Source organism: Danio rerio, chromosome 3 (genome assembly GCF_052040795.2).
Source record: "Danio rerio strain M-AB ecotype USA chromosome 3, GRCz13ab, whole genome shotgun sequence".
Classification (NCBI taxonomy): domain Eukaryota; kingdom Metazoa; phylum Chordata; class Actinopteri; order Cypriniformes; family Danionidae; genus Danio; species Danio rerio.
In genome coordinates, this window is record NC_141023.1 from 57,348,716 (window position 1) to 57,370,492 (window position 21,777).

At 33.5% G+C, this 21,777-nt stretch overlaps 1 protein-coding gene and 1 long non-coding RNA gene across 3 annotated transcripts in view; both read left to right on the forward strand.

Annotated features, from left to right (window-relative positions):
• olfm2a (olfactomedin 2a) overlaps positions 1-21,777 on the forward strand; it is a 246,246-nt gene that overhangs the window by 64,053 nt on the left and 160,416 nt on the right.
• Positions 17,152-18,352, forward strand: LOC147846073 (uncharacterized). Its single transcript, XR_015480172.2, has 3 exons — positions 17,152-17,184; positions 18,075-18,114; positions 18,213-18,352. It is a non-coding gene; the product is annotated as an uncharacterized LOC147846073 (long non-coding RNA).

Consider the following 21,777-nt stretch of genomic DNA (forward strand, 5'->3'; position numbering starts at 1 on the left):
CTAATCGAGAGTGAACTTTGAATAGAAAGGTCACATTTACGCTGTCAGCCAATTCAGCATTTGTTTCTTTTCACTTTGCTACTACTAATGTGTATTTCGCCATTTGAAACCTAAAATAAGTCTCTTGTGATTGAAAACACGTATCATTTGTGATTAATGACAACTGGATTATGTGGATTGAACATAAAAAAATAAGTTGTTCCAATCAAATCTTAAGAATTTTGTTGTTTCAGCTCATTTTAATTTCAAGAGTTCACACTTAGCTGATGATTGATTATAAAGCTAGTTTGGCATGCTGGGAGAGAGCCCTAAGCTCATAAGATCCTTGGGCCCAGGGCTCCCTCCCGTTGCAAGGTGAGAAGGGAGTTTGAGCTCAGGTAGATCTTGAGAACTCTGCGGTCATAGTGGCTGAAGAGCAGATAGTAATTGCTCTTTTAAAGTGATAAGTACTTGGTAAGAGCTTATCTATGGTGTCGATTTGGATTAGTCAATAAACCTAAGTTGCATGTTTTTGGATGGTGGGAGGAAAATAGGGAAAACCCACGTAAGCATGGGGAGAACGTGCAAACTCCGCACAGAAACATCAGCTGGCTTGGTAAAGGGTAGAACCAGAGACGTTCTTGCTGTAATGTTATAGTGCTAAGCACTGGGCCACTGTGCGAGCCATCTAGAAAGGAGGAGGAGTAGGAGTGGAAGGGGGCATTCTTCAAATCGAACATAGCTGTGATACATAACCTAGGGTATTTATAGTGGCTTAGGACTTGTCTGATTGGTGCAATATAAATTGTATAATGCAGGTCTAGCCGCATGCAATCAAAAGCACGTGATCCTCTCAAAATTAGTTTATAAATAAACTTCACTAAGTAGTTTGAACAAGTTAAATATACAAGTTATAAAAAATATTAGTGTATAACAGCAAATACTGTGAAAAATACATGTTCTGTTAAACATCATGTAGGGGATATAAAAAAAAAACAACTCTGAATTTTTGGCTAATAATTTTGTATATATATATATATATATATATATATATATATATATATATATATATATATATATATATATATATATATATATATATATATATATATATATATTATGTGTGAATAAAGGATTCATTTTTGTAAGTCTGTTTTGTAGAAATACAGTACAAAAAAGCTGTAATAACAGCAATATTGTGAAATATGTAAAATAACTGTTTTGAAAACTTTGTAATTTTGAATACTTTTAAAATGTAAATTTCCGTTATGCAAATTACAATTTTCAGCAACCATTATTTCAGTCTTAAGTGTCACATAATCTTTCATTAAATCTTCCTAATATATTGCTTAAGAAATAGAGCTGGCTGATTAATCGAAAATTGATATCAGCAGTCAGAATCTATATTTGATCTCAGTTTTACATCATTTTTTAATTATTATTTTTTTTTATTAATTTAACTACAATGTGTGTAGTTACGTGACCCTGCTCTGTTTATACTTCTGCATTGAGCGAACACATATGATCTAGCCTTTCTCCATGAGTTGAAATTATTTACCTCATGGTGTGAGCTGAAGTTCTTGCCAAATCTGAAGTCATTTATTTTCACTTTTGTATAAGAAAAAGAGACTGATGGTTTTAGGAAACTTGTGTTTTAATTTCAGTTGTTCAACATTGATGTTCAATAAATAATAGTAAATAGTAGGTAGTGTGTTTCCTATATTTATTTTGAAATCAAGCAATGTATCCTTTATTCAAAAACCTCTCATTTGTAGTATGTAAGCCTATTTACTGCACAAAAATTGCCAGTAAACTGTGAGGGTAAACAAATAAATAAAATTATAATTTATTAATCGTAATCAAGTTAAAATGTTCAATTAATTGAGATTTAGATTTTAGGCCAAATCTTTTTCTTTTAATTATCATTATTGGAAACTGATCTGCTTTTTAAGATTATTTGGTAAAGATCAAACGAACAACATTTATTGAAAAATATTTATGGCATTGTAGATGTTTCTGCTGTTACTTCTAATCAATTTAATAACCCCTTCTCATTATTTTTAATATAGAATCATCTTCTCACAAAGGAAAAAAGAGAAAATCTTTCTAAAACCAAACCTCTGAACAATAATGTCTACATTCGACTGACCAGTTCATTTAGGCAGTACCTTGCACTGCTCTATAGGAAGAGGTTTAATGCAAGCACATTTGATTATATTTACATTTATGTATTTGGCAGACTTGCAGAGAAAATGTAGCCTAAGTTTATCCTCAGAAGAAAATGTTATTGCTCCGTTAACTTACTCTTTCACGGACTTAATGGAGTCCTCAGTTACGCATCATGCAATATTAAAACTCCATAAGAGTGATGGAAAGAGACAGAGAAAAATTGATATACTTCATTAAGAGTGTAAAGCTATAAAGTCAACGCATATGATAAGACATGCGATGCGGTGAACAAGTTATATGGACTGATTTTATGATACTTTTATGGTAATATTGTGACCTTTTTTGAAGCTTGAAAGCTCCAGTCTCTGTAATTGCAAGGAAAAGTTTGAAAAGTGCATTACTCAGAATGTCTCCTTCTGTGTTCCAGGAAAGAAAGAAAGCATCTAAATGATTTTCACTTCAGGATGAAATGTTGCTTTATTGTGAATGTCATATTTTAGCTCATTTGGAAAGGGAAGAATTCCTTGAGAAATGCTAGGTCGCTTCATGAAACTTTAGAGAAGACACACGTGAGGAGAAACTAAAGCGTTTCTCCGTAATCACATTGGGATTATTCATAAGACACAAACGGCAGCTCAGTTGAACAATTTATGTGAGAATGGATTCATAAACGATTCACATTGAAATTATTTCCGTACTTTTAAGCCTCTTTAACATGTGGAAGAAAGAACAAAGACATTAAATATATTTTATTTGACATGTTCTTATACTAACAACCCATTCCCCCATCTTTTTTATCCTGGCTTCTGTCTTTTCAGTCTCCCTGTTTGTTATTTTTCACAGCATATTTTCCTCTCGACACCCTCAGGTGTGACAATGCAGAATCTCCTGCAGAAAGATAACCTGTCAAAGAGAGAGAGAGAGAGAGATTTTGAAAGCTTGAAAGCAAGAGATGCAAATGGCGTTGAGGGAGAGGCAGAGAGAAGAGACTCCTTCTCTTTTTTACTTTTTTTATCGACATGTTTGTTCTGCCGTAAAACAGACAGCCGAAGAGATATTCTGGCCACTCAGGGTGCTAGAGCTGTGGCAAACTCTTAGACGGGGCATTGATGGGGAAACGTTCCTCCCTTTCCTTGTGTTTGAAAGCTGGAGCAGATGTGAAATAAGCTACACAACAGTGGATATATGTACTTGAGGTGCGCCCAGTACTGGGGAAAGGTCTTTTGAAAGAAGAAAGAGGAGTATATTTGATATTCTCTAGGAGAACAAGACTCTCCTGTTTCCACATGGCAGCATAACCTGCTCGCTCTGATACTCACCCATGGGACTGACGTAAAGCGTCATGAAGTGCACAGGCGTTATGTGTTAGAGAAGCAAGTCTGCTGATGCCAGCACATGTGAGCAGCTGCAGGGGAAAAAAGACTGACGTTTCGACACTGTAGAAAAATATATTATAACAATAATAAAAATCCATGTATTTTAACACTTATATTCAGTTGCTGCCTTGCAGTTTTAAGATTTACCAAATTTACCAATCACCATTGCTGGAAAGATTACATTTACATCAGAAAATACATACTTTAAATTAACACTTATATGACAATAGGCTCATTGTACAACTCCCCTAGAGGTAAACATTTGAGTTTTATTATTTTTGAGTCCATTCAGCTGATCTCCGGGTCAGATGTTTTTAGCCTAGCTTAGCATATATCATTGAATTGGATTCGACTATTAGCATCATGCTCAACAATGATGAGTTTTGATGTCACAATCAGCAGTGATCTAATTCTGGCCGATTGCAAAAGGACTACAAATCTGCTGGTATATGGACTAAAAGTTCCAGTCATGCACCACACACACCTGTTCCAGATCACGATTGATTACATTCACACAGCTAGGAGCTGCTAAAAAACTGATTAGATGGACTTTATATACAGTGCTCACACTTCTTGGCTGAATCTTGTTATACTGTTTGTAAATAAAACAAGACATTTTCCTTGACTTGCTTTCCGTGTTTGAACCTTGCTTTGTTTTATTTGTTTTACGTTACGTTACGTCCGTGTTTGAACCTTGCTTTGTTTTACTTGTTTTACGTCTGATGCCTGCCTGTACTGACCATTCACCTGTTATTTGACTATGACTTTGGATATCCTGTATACATATGTTTGCCCCTTTGTTGACCATTGCTTGTCTGACTATTCTAAACCTGTAATTGGGTCTGCACCACACCTTGTCAACGTCCACAGATAATTTCTTATTTAAAGCTTGACACTTCTGTAGTTACATTATCTAAAACTGATGGAAAAAAAAAAAAAAAAAAAAAAATATATATATATATATATATATATATATATATATATATATATATATATATATATATATATATATATATATATATATATATATATATATATATATATATATATATATATATATATAAGGAGCTATTTTCTAAGCTATTATGGCTGCGAACTAGACTCTCATTCTAGTGTAATAATCAAGGAACTTTACTATAGTATAATGGCTGCAGCAGGTGCAATTATATTATGCATAGGCATGGGCCGGTATACAATTCTGGCAGAATGATGACCTTGGATACTAAAAATTTCAGGGTTTCATTTTTTTTAAATGTCTGAGTAAAAAATAATAAATAATAATAATAATAATAATAATAATAATAATAATAAAATTTTTCCCCCTCGATTGAACACAATGTATATTATTTTAAGGAACATTTAAAACATGTTTGAGCAGTAAACATGTCAGGCTAAATAGTTAAAATAAATCAATAATGTCTGCTTCTTTACAACTTTAAAGAGCATCTTTCGATATTTTTCTTTTGAATATCTTTCTTTTTCATAAGCCACTGCATTTTTCAAGTCTAAAGCAGGCTTGGATGTTGGCCTGTAAGCAATTAGTTTTTCTAATGTTTCCTGAATTGTGGGCTGACCAGTAGCTTTTGATGTGGATGCTCCTTTTTCGCTGGATATTAAATCATGTTTAAATATTATTAAATAAATAAGGAAATTACCCATGGCAACTATATTTCGGCCCATTAGCCTCAATTAAGTTTGGCTTTTGGTCCTTCAAAAGTTTTGGGCATCACTGCTTAGGGGAACACATGCCAGGTCTTTACAGTACTGTATGTGAATCCATCACATTTGTGTCATAACATTTTCATTAAATATTAGTCTAAAATTGACTCAAAAGAATCTGTTCACAAAGAATCAGATCATGGACATACCGCAAAAAAAGATTTCAGCCTCATCTCACAAAGAAATGAATCAACGTTTCAGTCATACAAAAAAAATTATAAATTTTAAAAAGGTGTAGCATACTACCCAACCCCTAAACCCAACCGTCTTTGGGATAAGTAAATCGTACTAAATTGTACTAAAAATTAATGTAGATTTGTTACTGTATTCAAACAATTCTGTCATGAACTACTTTTCCACATGGAAAGAACCCATATAAACGTATGTTTTATTATAGGTTTTGATATAGGTTTTTAATATATGTGACATATATAAAATTGTCCATTTTTCTATATTATATCTACATACAGTATATGTACATGCTGAATATGTACATATAATATAGAAAAAAATGCTAATCCGTGTGGGCTCTTACTTATTTGCCATAGATAAATTCCCCAACATGCCAATTACATGTGATACCAATTTGAAGTGTTCTTTTTTTTTTACATACATATTTTCTATTATCAATGAAATGATTAAGAAATAAAAATATGAGCTAAGCATCATGTATGACAGTTGCCAAAGTGAGATTTATATGGCCTGTATATGCACATTTTTGCAACTCAATTTTGCCTATGCATAAATGCAGCGTATATATTATCATATATGTGCATATACTGCATACAGTTTTCATATATGCGCATATATCCTCGTATAGGTTCTTTCCATGTGGGTTGTGCTTTTTCACACTGGTCGTTGAATCTTTAAATGCTGATAAAAGATTTTTTGCACATAGGCATAGATTACATTGTACTGAGATGTTGTGTCTTTTTCTGATTTATCAGTATTTTTTATGAATAAAACATATTTAAATTGCACTTTTTTTAAAAACAGAAAATTAGTCGTCTTATTGGCTAAAATCCCTTGTCTAACTGAATTTCTTAACTTAAAATCCCAGTGTGTGCCACTTTTGCCACTTTAGACTATAAATTCAACATGCTTCTTCTGGAAGAACATCTTAGCTTGAGTTACTTCTCTTTGTTTATGACAAGTCACGGAGGTACTGGGATACTCCACAGCAGGGGTCGACCAGACAGATCTAAAATAGCCCCAATATAAACACTTTTAGGCTCACTGTAATTATAGTCAACACATTTTGGAGGGCTGGTTCAGGATGTACTGACTTAATGAATACATCCTGTAAATTCTGTATAAAAATGGAAGGTAACTAAAAACGTGTTTGCATGACACACAAAAAAAAGATTGAGTGGATTGTGTGTTAGATTTTCACAATCTTCACTCAATAGTCATAATAAATTACAGAGAAACAGCAAGTAACACAATTAAGTAAATATGACAAGTAGAACCACATGAGATGATTTTGGAGGTTTACTACAATGTGTTTGTAAAGGCCAAAAACACACAAATGTCCTCTAACTTTTATTTATTTCTTTTTAAGGATTTTGTTTCTCTAAACCCCTCCTTTCTGAGAGCCTGCACTGCTCCGATTGGTTAGATATTACCTAGTATGTTACAATGAGTTAAGCTCAAGCTCAAATCTTTGTCCTTTGGAGGTAACAGAAAGGTGGATTTATTTTTGCAGCACAAAAAAAAAAAAAAAAAAAGCTTTCAGAAATGTTGGCATGCAACAAATCAAACAAGCTTTGGCTGCAACTGCAGTGTTTGAGGGTCAAAAAAGACACCGAGTACGTTTACATGGATTCCTCAGTAATGGGATTTCCATTTTCCAGCTAGACTACTTTAGAGTCAGATTTTCATCGCTTTAAAATCTTTCAGGTGGGCTGTAAATACAGTACATGAAGTCATTTTATTTAGCTTTATTTGAAAACTTTTAAATTGGACTGTTTTGTGCGAGTCAGCTGTCAGTGTGGTCTGTTTGTTTTGTTTGAAAACTAAAAAATCTAAAAATTCAATTTTAACATGATTAAAACAATACTCTGATAGGAGTCTACCATGTAAATTGTAATTTTTGATTATTTTAATTCGACTAAACGCATGATTGAACTAAACAGAAATTGAATGCTGACACGTGGAGTATGCCGATTTTAGTCACATTATTAAAGTGCAGTACAAACATGTAAACACCGCAACCAAACTATTTCCATTGTGTAGGATTTTCGCCGCATTTTGTGACAGGATAGTTTATACTAGTTTATACTATTTGACACTATTTTCTGCACCTACCGAGTCAGTAAGAGACCACAGACAGCATCGCAAAATGTATTTTATTTATTTTTTTCATATAGTGTACGGTATCAAATTTCATTAAAACACTCTTCCAGCAGTTCATAAGCGTATCCAATATCTCTTAATGGGGCATGCATGAAATGTTCCTGAATTAAGGTGAAAGCGCCAAACTGCAGTTAAAGTCGACAAATTAAAAATGAAATACACAAAATTACATGAAACTCCTTAATCAGTGCTGAATTTGTAAATAAATAATTTCAGGAAATAAAAGTTACCGTCACCGATGTCCACCACGCAATTTCAGTTTTCTCGAAACATGACAGCATTAAATGATGATAGCGCAAAGAAAAAGCATCACATTTCTTTAATATTTTGTGCCATATAATTTTATAGGTCAGTTATGGATAATAAAATAATGTAGCTACAAACATAAAACATATGAACAATCTCTAATCAGTTCATTTCACTATTATGTAACAAGTAAAAATAACAATTAAACGACTCATTCAGTCTAATCTTCAAGAAGAGCCCATATATGTCCTGTTTTCTGGCTGACTTGAGATCACTTTGCTTCTGTCTCCCGCTATCCTGGTCCATTTGCGTAGTTTCATCTTCTGGAGATCTCTTTTAATCAGGCTCATTATCAGATACTGGTGGTTTTGAAAATGAAAATATGCATGCCTCTCAGACTATACAAATATTATTTAGGTAGGCCACTATGACATTTATTTATTTTTGCTGTTCACTGCAAGTGAAACAATAATCACCAACTAATGAGAGTGATTGTAAAAAAAAACAAAAAACTATAACTATATCCTCAAAGGACCATGAACCTCCCCCTCCCCATTTTCATTACAAGTCTACCTCAGAATTTTTTCAAAAAATGCTTCATAATGGGCGTGGAGCTCTACAAGCAGAGGCAGGAGTGGGTGTGGCCAGCAGAGCAGGGGAGAAGGAAGGGAGCGAACAACTGTTGTCAGTTGGCTCACAAAACGAGACACAAACCTTGAGGAGACCCATTATTTTATAGTTTTTAAAGTTAAAATGCAAAGAAATAAATAGTAATTTATTGCCCTGTTACATTTGTTATTCATAATTTCATATACACACAACCACAATTTATATAATTATAAAGAAAATCGTGTTTATATAAACACTATAAATGAGTACTGCTCTCCTCCTCAATCCCCAGTCTGAATGCAGACTAAGTGCAGCAGGTCTCTTGCCCTGCCAATTTCAAACATTAGCCCTGCTGGTAATCTGGAGGAACACAGCAACACGGCGATGTGTCTAAATGTGAACAAACTCAACTGATAAAAGAGAAGGTCTGCCATTCTCCCATTCTCGAACTGCTCTCTTCTTGCTGCACACATACAGCTTTGCTGTATATTCCCTGACAGGATCGCAGGGAAAAACATAGAACAAACCCTGTTGATCATGGAAACAAACACATACGACCCTTCATGAATGGATAAATACTGTGTGCCGTGGGTCTGTGGACGCGGTCTCACCCAGTTAACATCATAGGGTCTCACAGCTTGGCCCTGGCAGGTCTGTCTTGCCTTTTGGAAAACACGCACAGTCATGAATAATTAAGAAGCAGGCTCTTCTCATAGAATAAGAAAACTCCGCTATGAATTATAATGAGAAACCGACACATCATCACTCCACTTGCAGCTTTGCGCTAAGTCACAGATTTTGATTCCGCCACAAAATCATTTTAAACCCGGAAGCTAAAATTAGCTGACAAAAGCTCAAAATTATCTAGTTATTTTTTTCCCACAATTAAAGCTGACAGGTAAAAAAAGTACTCAAGGGATTCTTGAACCCTTAAGGGCCCTCATGTGTTTGCGTGCACACAAACAATCCACACAGCCTTCACACACATGGGTGCGCGTAGGTATTCACCATGTAAAAGTTAATGTCAGAACCATTAAAATAAATACTGTAGGCAAAACATGAATATATGACATTTTTCGGAACAGGATCTGGTTCAATTTAAGCACTGCTGTTAATCAAATCATGTGCTGTAACATGTAAAACATGTAAAAAAAAAAAAGAAAATAATGTAAACACATAATCATAATATTGTCTTATTCTGATTAAGGCAAATAATTTGATTACTGATATCCATGTAAATGTAGTCATTGTTTGCAGGTAGCCATTAAATAATATATATTTATTCATTAATTCATCAATTCATTCATTATCTTTTTGGCTTAGTCCATTTCTTAATCTGGGGTTGCCACAGCGGAATGAACCGCCAAATTAAATATATATATGGCAAGGCAGTGGCGCAGTAGGTAGTGCTATCGCCTCACAGCAAGAAGGTTGCTGGGTCGCTGGTTCAAACCTCGGCTCAGTTGGCGTTTCTTTGTGGAGTTTGCATGTTCTCCCTGCCTTCACGTGGGTTTCCTCCGGGTGATCCGGTTTCCCCCACAGTCCAAAGACAAGTGTTACAGTTGAATTGGGTAGGCTAAATTGTCTGTAGTGTATGAGTGTGTATATGTATATGTATGTATATATATATATATATATATATATATATATATATATATATATATATATATATATATATATATATATATATATATATATATATATGTGTGTATATGTATTGGTGTTTGTTACAAATTTGTGTACTGGAGAGACCAAAAAGACAGTCCAGAATCACCATTGTAGACAATAACTGTTTTTATTGTGCACTTTGATCTTTGAAATTTTGCAGACCATTTACAGCTATAGTACACATTACATAAGAAAAAAAAAAACATAAAAGGGGTACTTTTGCATCATCTATTTTATGATCACAAGATCAGTGGAATACTTGTTTTTCATATCTTATGCATATTATGATTGATTTCACATTTATTGTCTATAAAATATGTCTATTTTAAACAAAGCCAAAATCTGATGGTGTGTCATGACATGAGTGGATCTGAGCTTAGAGTCTTTTTCTTCTTCGTCTTTTAATTTATTATGATGTACTATACATATTGATCTGTTCATCGTCGTTAAGATGTGGTGCTTTGTTTCCAAGAAATCATATTCCCCATGCTTGAAATGTTCTGCTTGACTTATTAATATTCTAAAGAAATGTTTGTCCTTCAGTCTGGGAGGAACACTTACTAATGCAAGAGATTTCTGTGTTCAGATGAACTGGACCACATTCAAAAAGTTGAGGTTGCATCATTCCTTTTCAAATGCACACCAACCTCCTTATGCTCTTTTGTAGAATAAATTACAGAAGGACACCCACCTATCCACCTCCAAATATTTCACCACTTCCTATCCAAAACATCCTCCCGCTTTCCTGTCAGATATACATTTTTAATGAAATAACGCTATCATAAGTAACTTTAAAGACCCTACGAAATCAAAAATGGAGAAGCCATCTAAATGCTAATGCACCGCTTATTGAACCTTCTGATGCATGAATTATTAAATCACAAATACTTTTTTACATTAAAACATTAAACGTTTTTCCTTTTTAAAGCTTTTTTATTTGTTTTCTTATTGCAGTTATGCATTTACAATATGTCAGACTACATGCATTTAGGGTTGTAATGTAAGTAAAGTATGTTCCAAATTACCTGTATAGAGGGTGGCACAGTGGCTTAGTGGTTAGCACTGTCACCTCACAGCAAGAAGGTTGCTGAGTCCCAGCTGGGTCAGTTGGCATTTCTGTGTGGAGTTTGCATGTTGTCCTTGCGTTGGAGTGGGTTTCCTCCAGGTGCTACGGTTTCCCCCACAGTGCAAAGACATGCTCTGTAAGTGAAATGGGTAAGCTACATTGAACGTGTATATGTGTGAATGAGTATGTGGGAGTGTACAGCAAATTTTGACTCTATCATCCAAATGTTGAAGCAGAAATCAAGACTCATTTGATATCTGTCATCTGGTGTCCAGTTTTTTTTTTTATGTTTTGTGAAGTTTAATCTTAGGGCCAGAATTACTAACAGCTTGTGCCAGCACAAACTGACTTTTTGGCTTTAAAACAGTACTTTTGGTATTTACTAAACAAGCACAAAGAATAATAGTGCAGGTATGAACACAGCTATTTTTTATATATTTTGAAATTATTGATTATGTAGGAGAATTGGATGTTGTATGGATTTGTAGAAGGCGACACGGTGGCTCAGTGGTTAGCACTGTCGCCTCAAAACAAGAAGGTTGCTGGTTCGAGTCCCGACTGGGTCAGTTGGCATTTCCTTCAGATCCTCGGTTTCCCCCCACAGTTCTAAAACATGTGGTATATGTGAATTGAATAAACTAAATTGGCCGTAGTGTATGTTAGTGTATAGATGTTTCCCAGAACTGGGTTGCAGTTTCTGTACAGTATATGACATTGGGCCTGTTGGTTAGAACATTTCTGTAGTGGTTTACGTGTGTCAAATTGTCAAAGTAAACTTAAAAAAAATAATAATTAAACAATATCCTACTTAATAATAATATTAATAATATTAATAATAGTAATAATAAAAATCATCATCATCATAATTAATATTATTAATATTAATATTATTATTAAAGTAGGATTTTTTTATTTCATAATAAATAATACATATAAAATTTTATTTCTTAAAAAAAGCCTTATTATTTATGTATTTATTTATTTAAATGATTTATATATGACATTAGAATATGTGTTAGCTTTTGTAAAGGAATTTTATGTTTCAGAATAGAATATGTAATGTTCTTAATATTATTTGTAAAGAAAACATAGGCTCTATATGTGCCATTTACATTAATTTCAATTAATATGGAAAGCAAGTGCATGTTTTTATTAAACTAATATTGGATTTTTTTTTTTAAATGTGTGTGTTTAAAACAATATAACTTGTGCTAAGAAATTACGGGGTTCTTCTCTAAAGAAGTTGTTACCACCCCGTTTAGAGCATCATTACGGGAATTTTACATTTAAACGCATGTGTTTCAAACAATAGATCTGTGACAGAGAAACTGCAGGTTTTGGGAAACACTCATCAATACATCTTTTTTTCCCCAAACGATGCATCGTACTATGATAGTTTAGCCACGAGTTACGTCATTGTTTGGAAATGCAGAGAGAACCCTAAACTCAGAGATAATTGAGTCCAGGGCTTCTGCCTGGTCAATAAGAAGGTTTTGAGATCAGGTAGGTCTCGAGAAGTCCCCTGGTAAAGGGAGAAAAAGAAGGAGATAGGGTGGAAGGGGGATTTTTCCAAAATAAAGATAAGGTAGTAGAGAGAAATCAGTCTATTTATTGTAAGCTTGAATCAATCTGATTAGACTATTGCTGATTATGGATATGAGGCCAGCCGCAATTAGTCATATCACATGCTCCTCTCCAAATGAGTTTCTAAAACTACACAAATAAATCATGACATTTTTATGAACACCCCTTTCAAGTAATGTGTTCCCTTATATTCTTAGCACACATTTACGACTGTACACTATCAGAAATAAAGGTACTCAAAAGGTTTTCAAAAGGTACCACCCCATTTGTACTTACAGGGTCTATATTGGTACCTCAAAAGTACATATATACCTAAAGAAAATTAAGAAGAACACTTTTGTACTTTTTAAGTTCTAATATGTATCAGTATTAATATGGACATTTAGGTTCAAATTTGAACCTTTTTAAATGGTACCACCCTAGTGACAGCTAATGTACCTTTACTTCTGATAGTGTAGAGAAAAAAAAAATCCTGTGTCATGTCTGGTCAGTGTAGATCAGCATATGAGCGTGAGCTCTGTTTACAGAATTTGCCACTATAATTTCTGTAAAAGCTAATTTGTGTTGTGCATTTTGTGCTGTTTTATATGTTAAAAAGGTGTCACATTTTTGTTTTTCATTTTGTTCATTGCCTGTAAATCAACCGTAGAAATTTTCACACTTCTAGCTTAAATTTGCCCTGTGTCGTAAATCTGGCTTTTACCTTGCTGTTTTTAGCTGACAGCATTGTCACCGTTGTGTCTGCTTCAAGGTTGGATGTGTTGTGTGTTCACAGCAAACTCCGCTCCTCTCAGTTGTAATGAGTGATTATTTGAATGATTGCTTGAATTACTGTGGTCTATCAGCTTGAATCAGTCTGTTTTTTTTTTCTTTCTTTTTTTTTTTCCTGGCATCAACAAGACATTTTCACCCACACAACTGCCGCTCACTTCATATTTTCTCTTTTTTGGACAATTGGGTGTAAACCCTAGAGATGGTTGTATGTAAAAATCCCAGTAGATTAGCAATTTGTAACTTGGGCCAGGATGTCTGGCCCCATTAGCCCTGCCACATTCAAAGCCCCTCAAATCACCTTTCTTTTCTGATGTTCAGTTTGATCTTTAGCAGATTGTCTTGACCATGTCTGTCTATAGTGTAAATGCACTGAGCCATGTGATCAGCTTATTAGATATTTGCATTAACCTGCAATTGAAATACCTAACAATGTAGCCAGTAATTTGCACTTCAACATTTACGTTAGCCATACCTAGTTTATGTTGCCCTCCATAAAAATAAAAATAAATGCCCACAATGACATGAACACACAATGAAAATAAAACGAATCGACAGCGAACAAAATAAGCCACTTTTCATACCAGTTCTTGAAGTGTGTAATAGTTGAAGTGTGTATGTTAGGCTGTATAGGTGCTGTGATTACCTGCTGAGCTAGACGTGAACTCCTGCCACAGAGTCAGCACTGTATTGAAGGGGTGAAGTTGGTTTTGTGAATAGTTCTGGGAAATAGCTGTCACTTTATGTTCTGAGCAGACACTTTTCTGCCAATGCACTTGACAAAATGTGCACATTCAGTGGTCATATGTATTGTAGGGGCTCTTAGATGAGAGTAAACCAACCTAAAGGAAACAAACAGACAAAAAAAAAAAAAAAAAAAAACATAACATTAAAATCACATTGATAATTTCAGGACTATATATTACAAAATGTTCCAACAAATAATACCTTGACTTCTAGTTGATCATTTGATATCAGAATTTGTTGATATGAAAGGCAAAGGCCACTAGATTACGGTTATTTTAACAACATAAAATATGATCATGCCTTGATTTTTAATGATTTAATTAGGACAGTATGGTCTGACTTTGCTTAGACAAAAGTCTTGTCACTTAACAGAAATAATGTACAGTATTGAATACAAAGTCATGGTGCAGTAGAGAAATAATTAATATTGTGCATGACTCCCATGAGCTTATACGACTGCATCCATACATCTCTGCAATGACTCAAATAACTTATTATAAAGTCATCTGGAATGGCAAGGAAAGCCATCTTGCAGGACTTCCAGAGGTTATTAAGATTCTTTGGATTCATCTTCAATGCCTCCTCCATTTTACGCCAGGTATACTCAATAATGTTCATGTCTGGTGACTGGGCTGGCCAATCCTTGAGCACCTTGAACTTCTTTGCGTTCAGGAACTTTAATTTAGAGGCTGAAGTATGAAAAGGAGCGCTATCCTGCAGAATAATTTGCCCTCTCCTGTGGTTTGCAATGTAACAGGCAGCACAAATGCCTTGATGCCTCGGGCTGTTCCCATCCACTCTGCAGATCTCTCGCATGCACTGAATGTAACCCCAAACCATGATTTTTTTTTATTCGTCAATGTAAACACACCAAAAACAACATTAACATTATAGTAGACACTGTAAAAAGCCCATTGACAGCTACTAGACATTACTGACAGGATATTCGAGTGTCAGAATGCTGTGGGACTGCTGTACAGGAGTTTTTAATAGGGATTATAGATTGCATAATTTATCAGTTTTTTTTTTACCATTTTTTTTTTTAAATAAGCATGACTGTAAAACACGAAGGCGGTTATAAATATTTTAAAACATGTGTTTGTTTGTCGTAAAAAATCATAATAATGACCAAAAAATACTAATTTGTGGATCTCATTACTTCCGGGTTCAGAAATACTGCCTTTGTGGCAGGTGTATTCTGGGAAATTTTCTTACCCCTTGGTTTTAAGTGTGGTCCTGAAATATCTTTGTTCGAAGGGCTATTCACCCCTTCCCCTTAGCCCTATGCCTTAAAGCTAAAGAAAATTGGGACACCTCTACCCCTTGGCGTGCATGCGCAAAATGAGGGGTAAGGGGAAGGGCTAAGGGTAGAATTGGGATTGGTCCTTAATGTGTTCATAATGTTTTGCAGAACACTTTTGGTGCTGTTGAGGTGGGATACAGGTAGGGTTAGGGACAGGTTTAGTGGTATGGAAAGGTTTAAGGGTGTAAAGGGTAGATCAACAGTGCAACTATAAATGTATTTAAATAAATTAATTATACATTTAATTACATGCAGACATTTAATCAAGCAAATTTACAATGTAAAAACATGTATTTACGCTATAAGTGCATTGTAATATATATATATATATTTTATTTCAGTGTAATTAGTTAAGGCCACTTAATATAAAGTATACACTTACTGTTGCAAGTAAATAAATAGAAGAATCAATAGGATACAAATGACAAACTATGTTCATGTATTTACTAAGATTGTTTTATTATCTACTAAAACCATATAGTCTCGTTCCCATGTAAACATACTATGGAAGTCAATGTTTACAGATTTACAACATTCTTCAAAATATCTCCCTTTGTGTTCAACACAATTGATTTGGAAAATGTCTAAAATGATTGGACAAATTTTACTTAATTGGAACATCATCAAAAAAGCCACTAGTGTCACATCCCTGGCTCGTTTCTGGTCACCCAATCACCACTCTCCCTCACAAACCACCTCCATCCAATCCCGTGAACCCTAACCAGCCTTCTAACCACTTGCACCTGTTTCCCATCATCAAAGGACACTCCTTAGGCTCACCTTCTCCTCTCAGTCTTCGGCCGGTATTGAAGTTAGATGGTTGTCCTCAACACATTCTCACTCCCAACTCGTCACATACTGACGCTTGGTCAGGAACCCTCGGCGTCAGTTATTGACGCACAGGGTACCCCTTTAGCGTCATATTTAGACGTGCAGGGATTCCCTATAGAATCTGTGCCTGAGCCTGAGGCGTCATAGGGAGACGCTGGAGGCTCGTATAATTACCAATAGATGTCAACGCAATTTTTAAAACCTGATTTACGCCTATTATCTTAGTTTTCTTATTTTAAAAATATGTAATTTTTATTTTGTTCATGAAAAGCGTCTGTAAACGGGGTCGAAACTACTGTATGAATAAACTTCGGCCCACGTGACATCCCTTCACGGTGAGTTTAACGCCGCTCTGCTATTGGTCAAACTGCATCAGCGGTGAGTTCTCAGATGAGTTCAACTGTCAACATTAAATATTACGTTAATGCTGCATAATATATTTTTATTGGAGATTAGTTGGTGTTTATAAATATTTTATCATTTACTTTATATTTAATGAGTGAAAATATATTCGGTTGTCCAGTTTAGGGTAACTATGCCTAATAAAACTTTGATTCATTCATATTATTTATTATTTTTTTACTTTAAAAAAAATATTAAATTTCAAGTACTAAGTTTAAAAATGTTTTCGGCTGATATTTTTCATTTTAAATTATTTATTAAAGTTGGGGTCATTGTATGTGGCGATCTATTTTTTACAGTCTATGCTCGCTATCCCAAGGTTCATTGCGATCCCAAGGTTCACTGCGGTTTTCCACAAGGTAAGTAAAAAGTAAACAAATAAACACGATTTGTTGATAAAGCATGTACTGTAAACTAACGACGTTATCTAATTACATCAAGTTCATTTATTAAAAACATATTTTTCTCACATATAACGTTGGTCATGCATTAGAACAATATATACATTTTAAGATAAGGAACAGTGTAACCAGATTGTTGTTTTCCACAATAGAATTCGTGCAAAATCTATATATAATATGCAATATGCAACTCTAATAATACAAATGTATTCGTAATTGTTTCAATATTAAAGAACATCAAGTGTTTCCAAAGGTTTATTGTAAAAACAATTATTTCCCATGCCTTAAAACACACACACACACACACACACACACACACACACACACACACACACACACACACACACACACACACACACATATATATATATATATATATATATATATATATATATATATATATATATATATATATATATATATAGCATAACAAAAGCTCAAGTATAACTTAAGCTGATGTATGTCACACAATGAATATCATACACTATTACCAGTACAATTTGGCCTTTACCAATTTATTTAATAAAAGAAAGAATCTATCATCTCTAAATTGTGGTAAAGAGGCACAACAAGCTGTCTTCTTTTCAAATATTATGTCAGTCAGGATGGTAATGGTTAAACTCAAGGATTACCTTGCACCTTCTCAGAAATTTACAATTGATCAAATGTATTACAAGTGGCTGAATTGTTTTTAACACAAGCAACGTTTTTTTAAATCATTATCTTAAACAGATTAAGGCTCATTTTGGACTACACTTACATTACTTTACAACTGCTTAATGCAGTACTGATGTATCTAGTAGTTTAGTGGGTTTAACTAATGTCACATCTGTTTTTATTCATTTCAGATGCAGAAACTTTTGACATATGAATTCATCTTGACTAAGGGTAATGTTTTTGTTCAGAATTAATCATTATTTAAAATCATTGTATTTTCTTTGTTATTATGTACAGATTTTAAAAGAATGTACTTTCTTTTAATAAAGAACTCTTCACAGCACTGCAGCTAAACAGTCACAACCTCACAGAGCTGCACAACTGCCCCACTCAGATCAGTGTTGAAGCTGGAACCTCATCTTGTGTACAGCAAAGGCAGAGCTGAAAATTCACTGTTTGTCTTGTATTGTGTGGTAAGTCATAGTTTTATTAATTTTTTTATTTTATTGCAACACTAAGTAGTCCATTCTGTGGCCAATATGATATAAAGGGCCTAAAATGGGACTGATGTGATCATTGTTTTGATTTCTAGATAAGTACTCATGGGGCTACACATGCAGCTGAAGTTAGCTTCATTGAGTAGGACATTTCTTTCAGTATACTCTTAAAGAGATTCACCCAAAAATGAAAATTCTGTCATTAATGACTCATACTTCACTTGTTCCAAATATGTCTGACTTGCTTACTTCAGTTAAACACAAAAAAATTATATTTTAAAGAAAGATGAAAACCTGCAAACATTAACTTCCATAGTATTTGTTTTTTCCTACTATGTATGTCAATGTTTTCGGCTTTCCAGCTTTCTTCAAAAAACTTCCTTCATGTTCAACACAAAGTAACTTGGAAGTTTTTAAAAAAGGTTTACAACCACGTGAGGGAGAGTAAATAGTGAACTGTTCCTTTAACCCAATCTAGTTGACTTTACTAGAAAATTGTATAGAAACCCAGTGCCTTAAACCCCTTACATTTTATACAAGGTACAACTTAACAGCCATACTTGAATTAAAATATTACTGTAAGTTCAAGAAGATTGTAAAGGTTATTGGTTAATTTAAAGTGGGCTGTTTAGTTTCACCTTGTGTAAAAACATAAAGGATTTAAGGCAACATGTTTCTATGCAGTTTTCTAATAAAGTCAACTAGTTTGGGTTAAGAGTGTAATGGGTTACAGTAATAGCAGTGAATCATGCAGCCATAAAATAAATGTTTAGCCATGTAAAACAATAAGCTTGTTATAATTTAGAAATATTTTAGGGTGGAGCACAGTATGCTGTTGTAGTTTTCATATAATTGAGGAGTCAAACATGAGATGTGTTTTAAATTGCAAGACGTGAATTAACAATATGTTCATCAAGATTCAAATCTTGCATCTTATATTTTTTAAGGTTTTGGCCCAATAATACCCATATTCTGCTATTTAAAAATCATGCTGGAATTTGTGTCAGCATTCCCTTCAATGAAAACTACAGCAGTGGACATCAGTGGTGATAAAAATGTATGTGAAGGATAAGGGTGTTCATAATGAGAAGTGCAGTTACTATCCTGATCTCTGAGTTTGTAGAACTGACAGATCTGCTTGGAATAAATGGAAACATGCTGGAAATGTTTAACCTATTATACAGTTAATTCAAGAGTGCCAGGTTTAATGACACTTTACATATATAAATAAATATCACTGAACTTTCTAAATGAAACCTAACACTCATTCTTTGTTCAGTAATGATGTTGTGCACTTCTAATACTTTACAGTGGCAAAACCTGGAATAACACATGGGAGCCCTCCAGGAATTCCTGACACTTTACTCCCAAGTCTCCTCATGCTAACCGGATTGCAATATGACAGTCTAGTCAGCATAAACACCTGGACTCACCAAGCACACTTTGGTTCTCAGTGTTTTGTAAAAATAGTTTTTGCTATTCTTCAGTAAATACTTGAATATGTTTTGAACTTATTCTACTTTTGATGTTTAAGTTCAGAAAGTTGTTATTATAAACATAATTTGCATTTGTCATGAACTTGACTTCTTGTTGTTGTGAAAGCTGTTTATTTTAATGGCATTTCCAAAGGCATCATTTGAAAAGATTTTTTGCAGTGCAGTTTTACTTCAGCTTGACATACCAGATGTATGACATGAATAAATATCACAAAATAAATATAATAATAATAATACAAAATATACATTTCCTTCAATTATAATTGTTTTTAATCATTTATATATGTATGGTAATATATTATTGCATTAAAAACTTATAAAATATATATTTTTGGTTAAAATATATATTTTTGCATTTTTGTGTGATTTTTATTATTTATTTTTATTTGTGGCATTATAAATAAATTATAAATGTTTCATTAAAAATGTATTGTGTTTATTTGCATACTCATTTACAATGAACTACTATTTTTACTATTTAATGGGCACTATATTTGTCATTTAAGTTTGACATATATTTATATTTGTATACCTACATGATGCAGGGTTTAGTTACAGCAAATGCTTGAAATGTTTTCAAACATTAAGCTTTTTTATTATTTTATTATTCGTTTCAAATTAAGTATACTGCCTATGATCTGGTTTTACTATGATCATTTTGCACATCAGGTTACCCCCACAAAGTAATCTCACGGTAAATATACATTTGTATTTTTAATAAGACAATAAATAACATGTAATATTAATACACATTTTGATATTTAAGTTATATTATAAGGTTATAATCAACCTTCAGCCGGAAGATTACCAAATAGAGACAAAGTGTGACATAGATTGCGACGTTGTGATTGGACTATAACTTCAAAGCCAAATTAAAAGATCCTTCGTGTTGCTAACTATGTTTTGCTAACTTTGCCACTTTACTAACAGTGTCCTTTATCAATGAGTTATCGCTGTGTTTTAAATAGTTAACGATTAACCAAGATCGTAACCCTAAACTTAACCCTAACTACACCTTTCAAGGAACTACAATTTGTAGCGCCATGTCTTTCCCCTCCCATCTATACAGCGACAAAGGATTGTGGGTAATGTAGTTTAAAGCCTTTTTGTAATAAAATGGAACAGATACAAATTTTAATGAACTAAAGACTATCTGAATAAGGTCATTGTGCATATATTTATGACATATATGAAAGCCAGGCATAAATTTGTTATTTTACAATGAGTATTTTTTAAACAGCTTTTATTGACTTGATCAGTATATATCAGACTATTATATCCAACATTATTTATTGAACAGCATAGGTAATAGTCTTGCTGATATTCTCTCACTCATTTCTCGTTTGAAATGTGAATACTTTTTCCTTTTCTACGGGGCTCTACTCATCCCCTTTGAGTAAAAGGGCAGTTAACCTATGTAGATGTATTATCTTCAACATGGACAAGAAATTGTATTGTCACATGTACAGTTGTGGTAAAAAAAAAAAAAAGCTGTAAAAATAAGCTAAACATTAGTATCCTCTTTAATTACAAGTTATTAGCAATAGTGATTATGTTCATCACAAATATTATGAGTTCAGAATAATATGTGTGGATGTAATTCTGTAAGTGTGTTTCATTAATGGTCATCATGTGATGTTTAATTGTTTTCACTTTATTTGAAATATGGATAAAAGCTCTTTTAAAATATGTAAATGTTTATAAATAAAACCTTTTTAAAGACATGTATTTGTTTAAAAACCACTCTTTATCTGATTATTTTTACTTTCTAAATCTTCAACTGTTTGTGTAACAGTATGATTTGATGACAATGGATGAACTTGTGTTTAATAATGATTCCACATGTCTTTGTCCTGCATGTGGGTTAGTTTGATAATTATTTTCTTTATGATCAAATGATT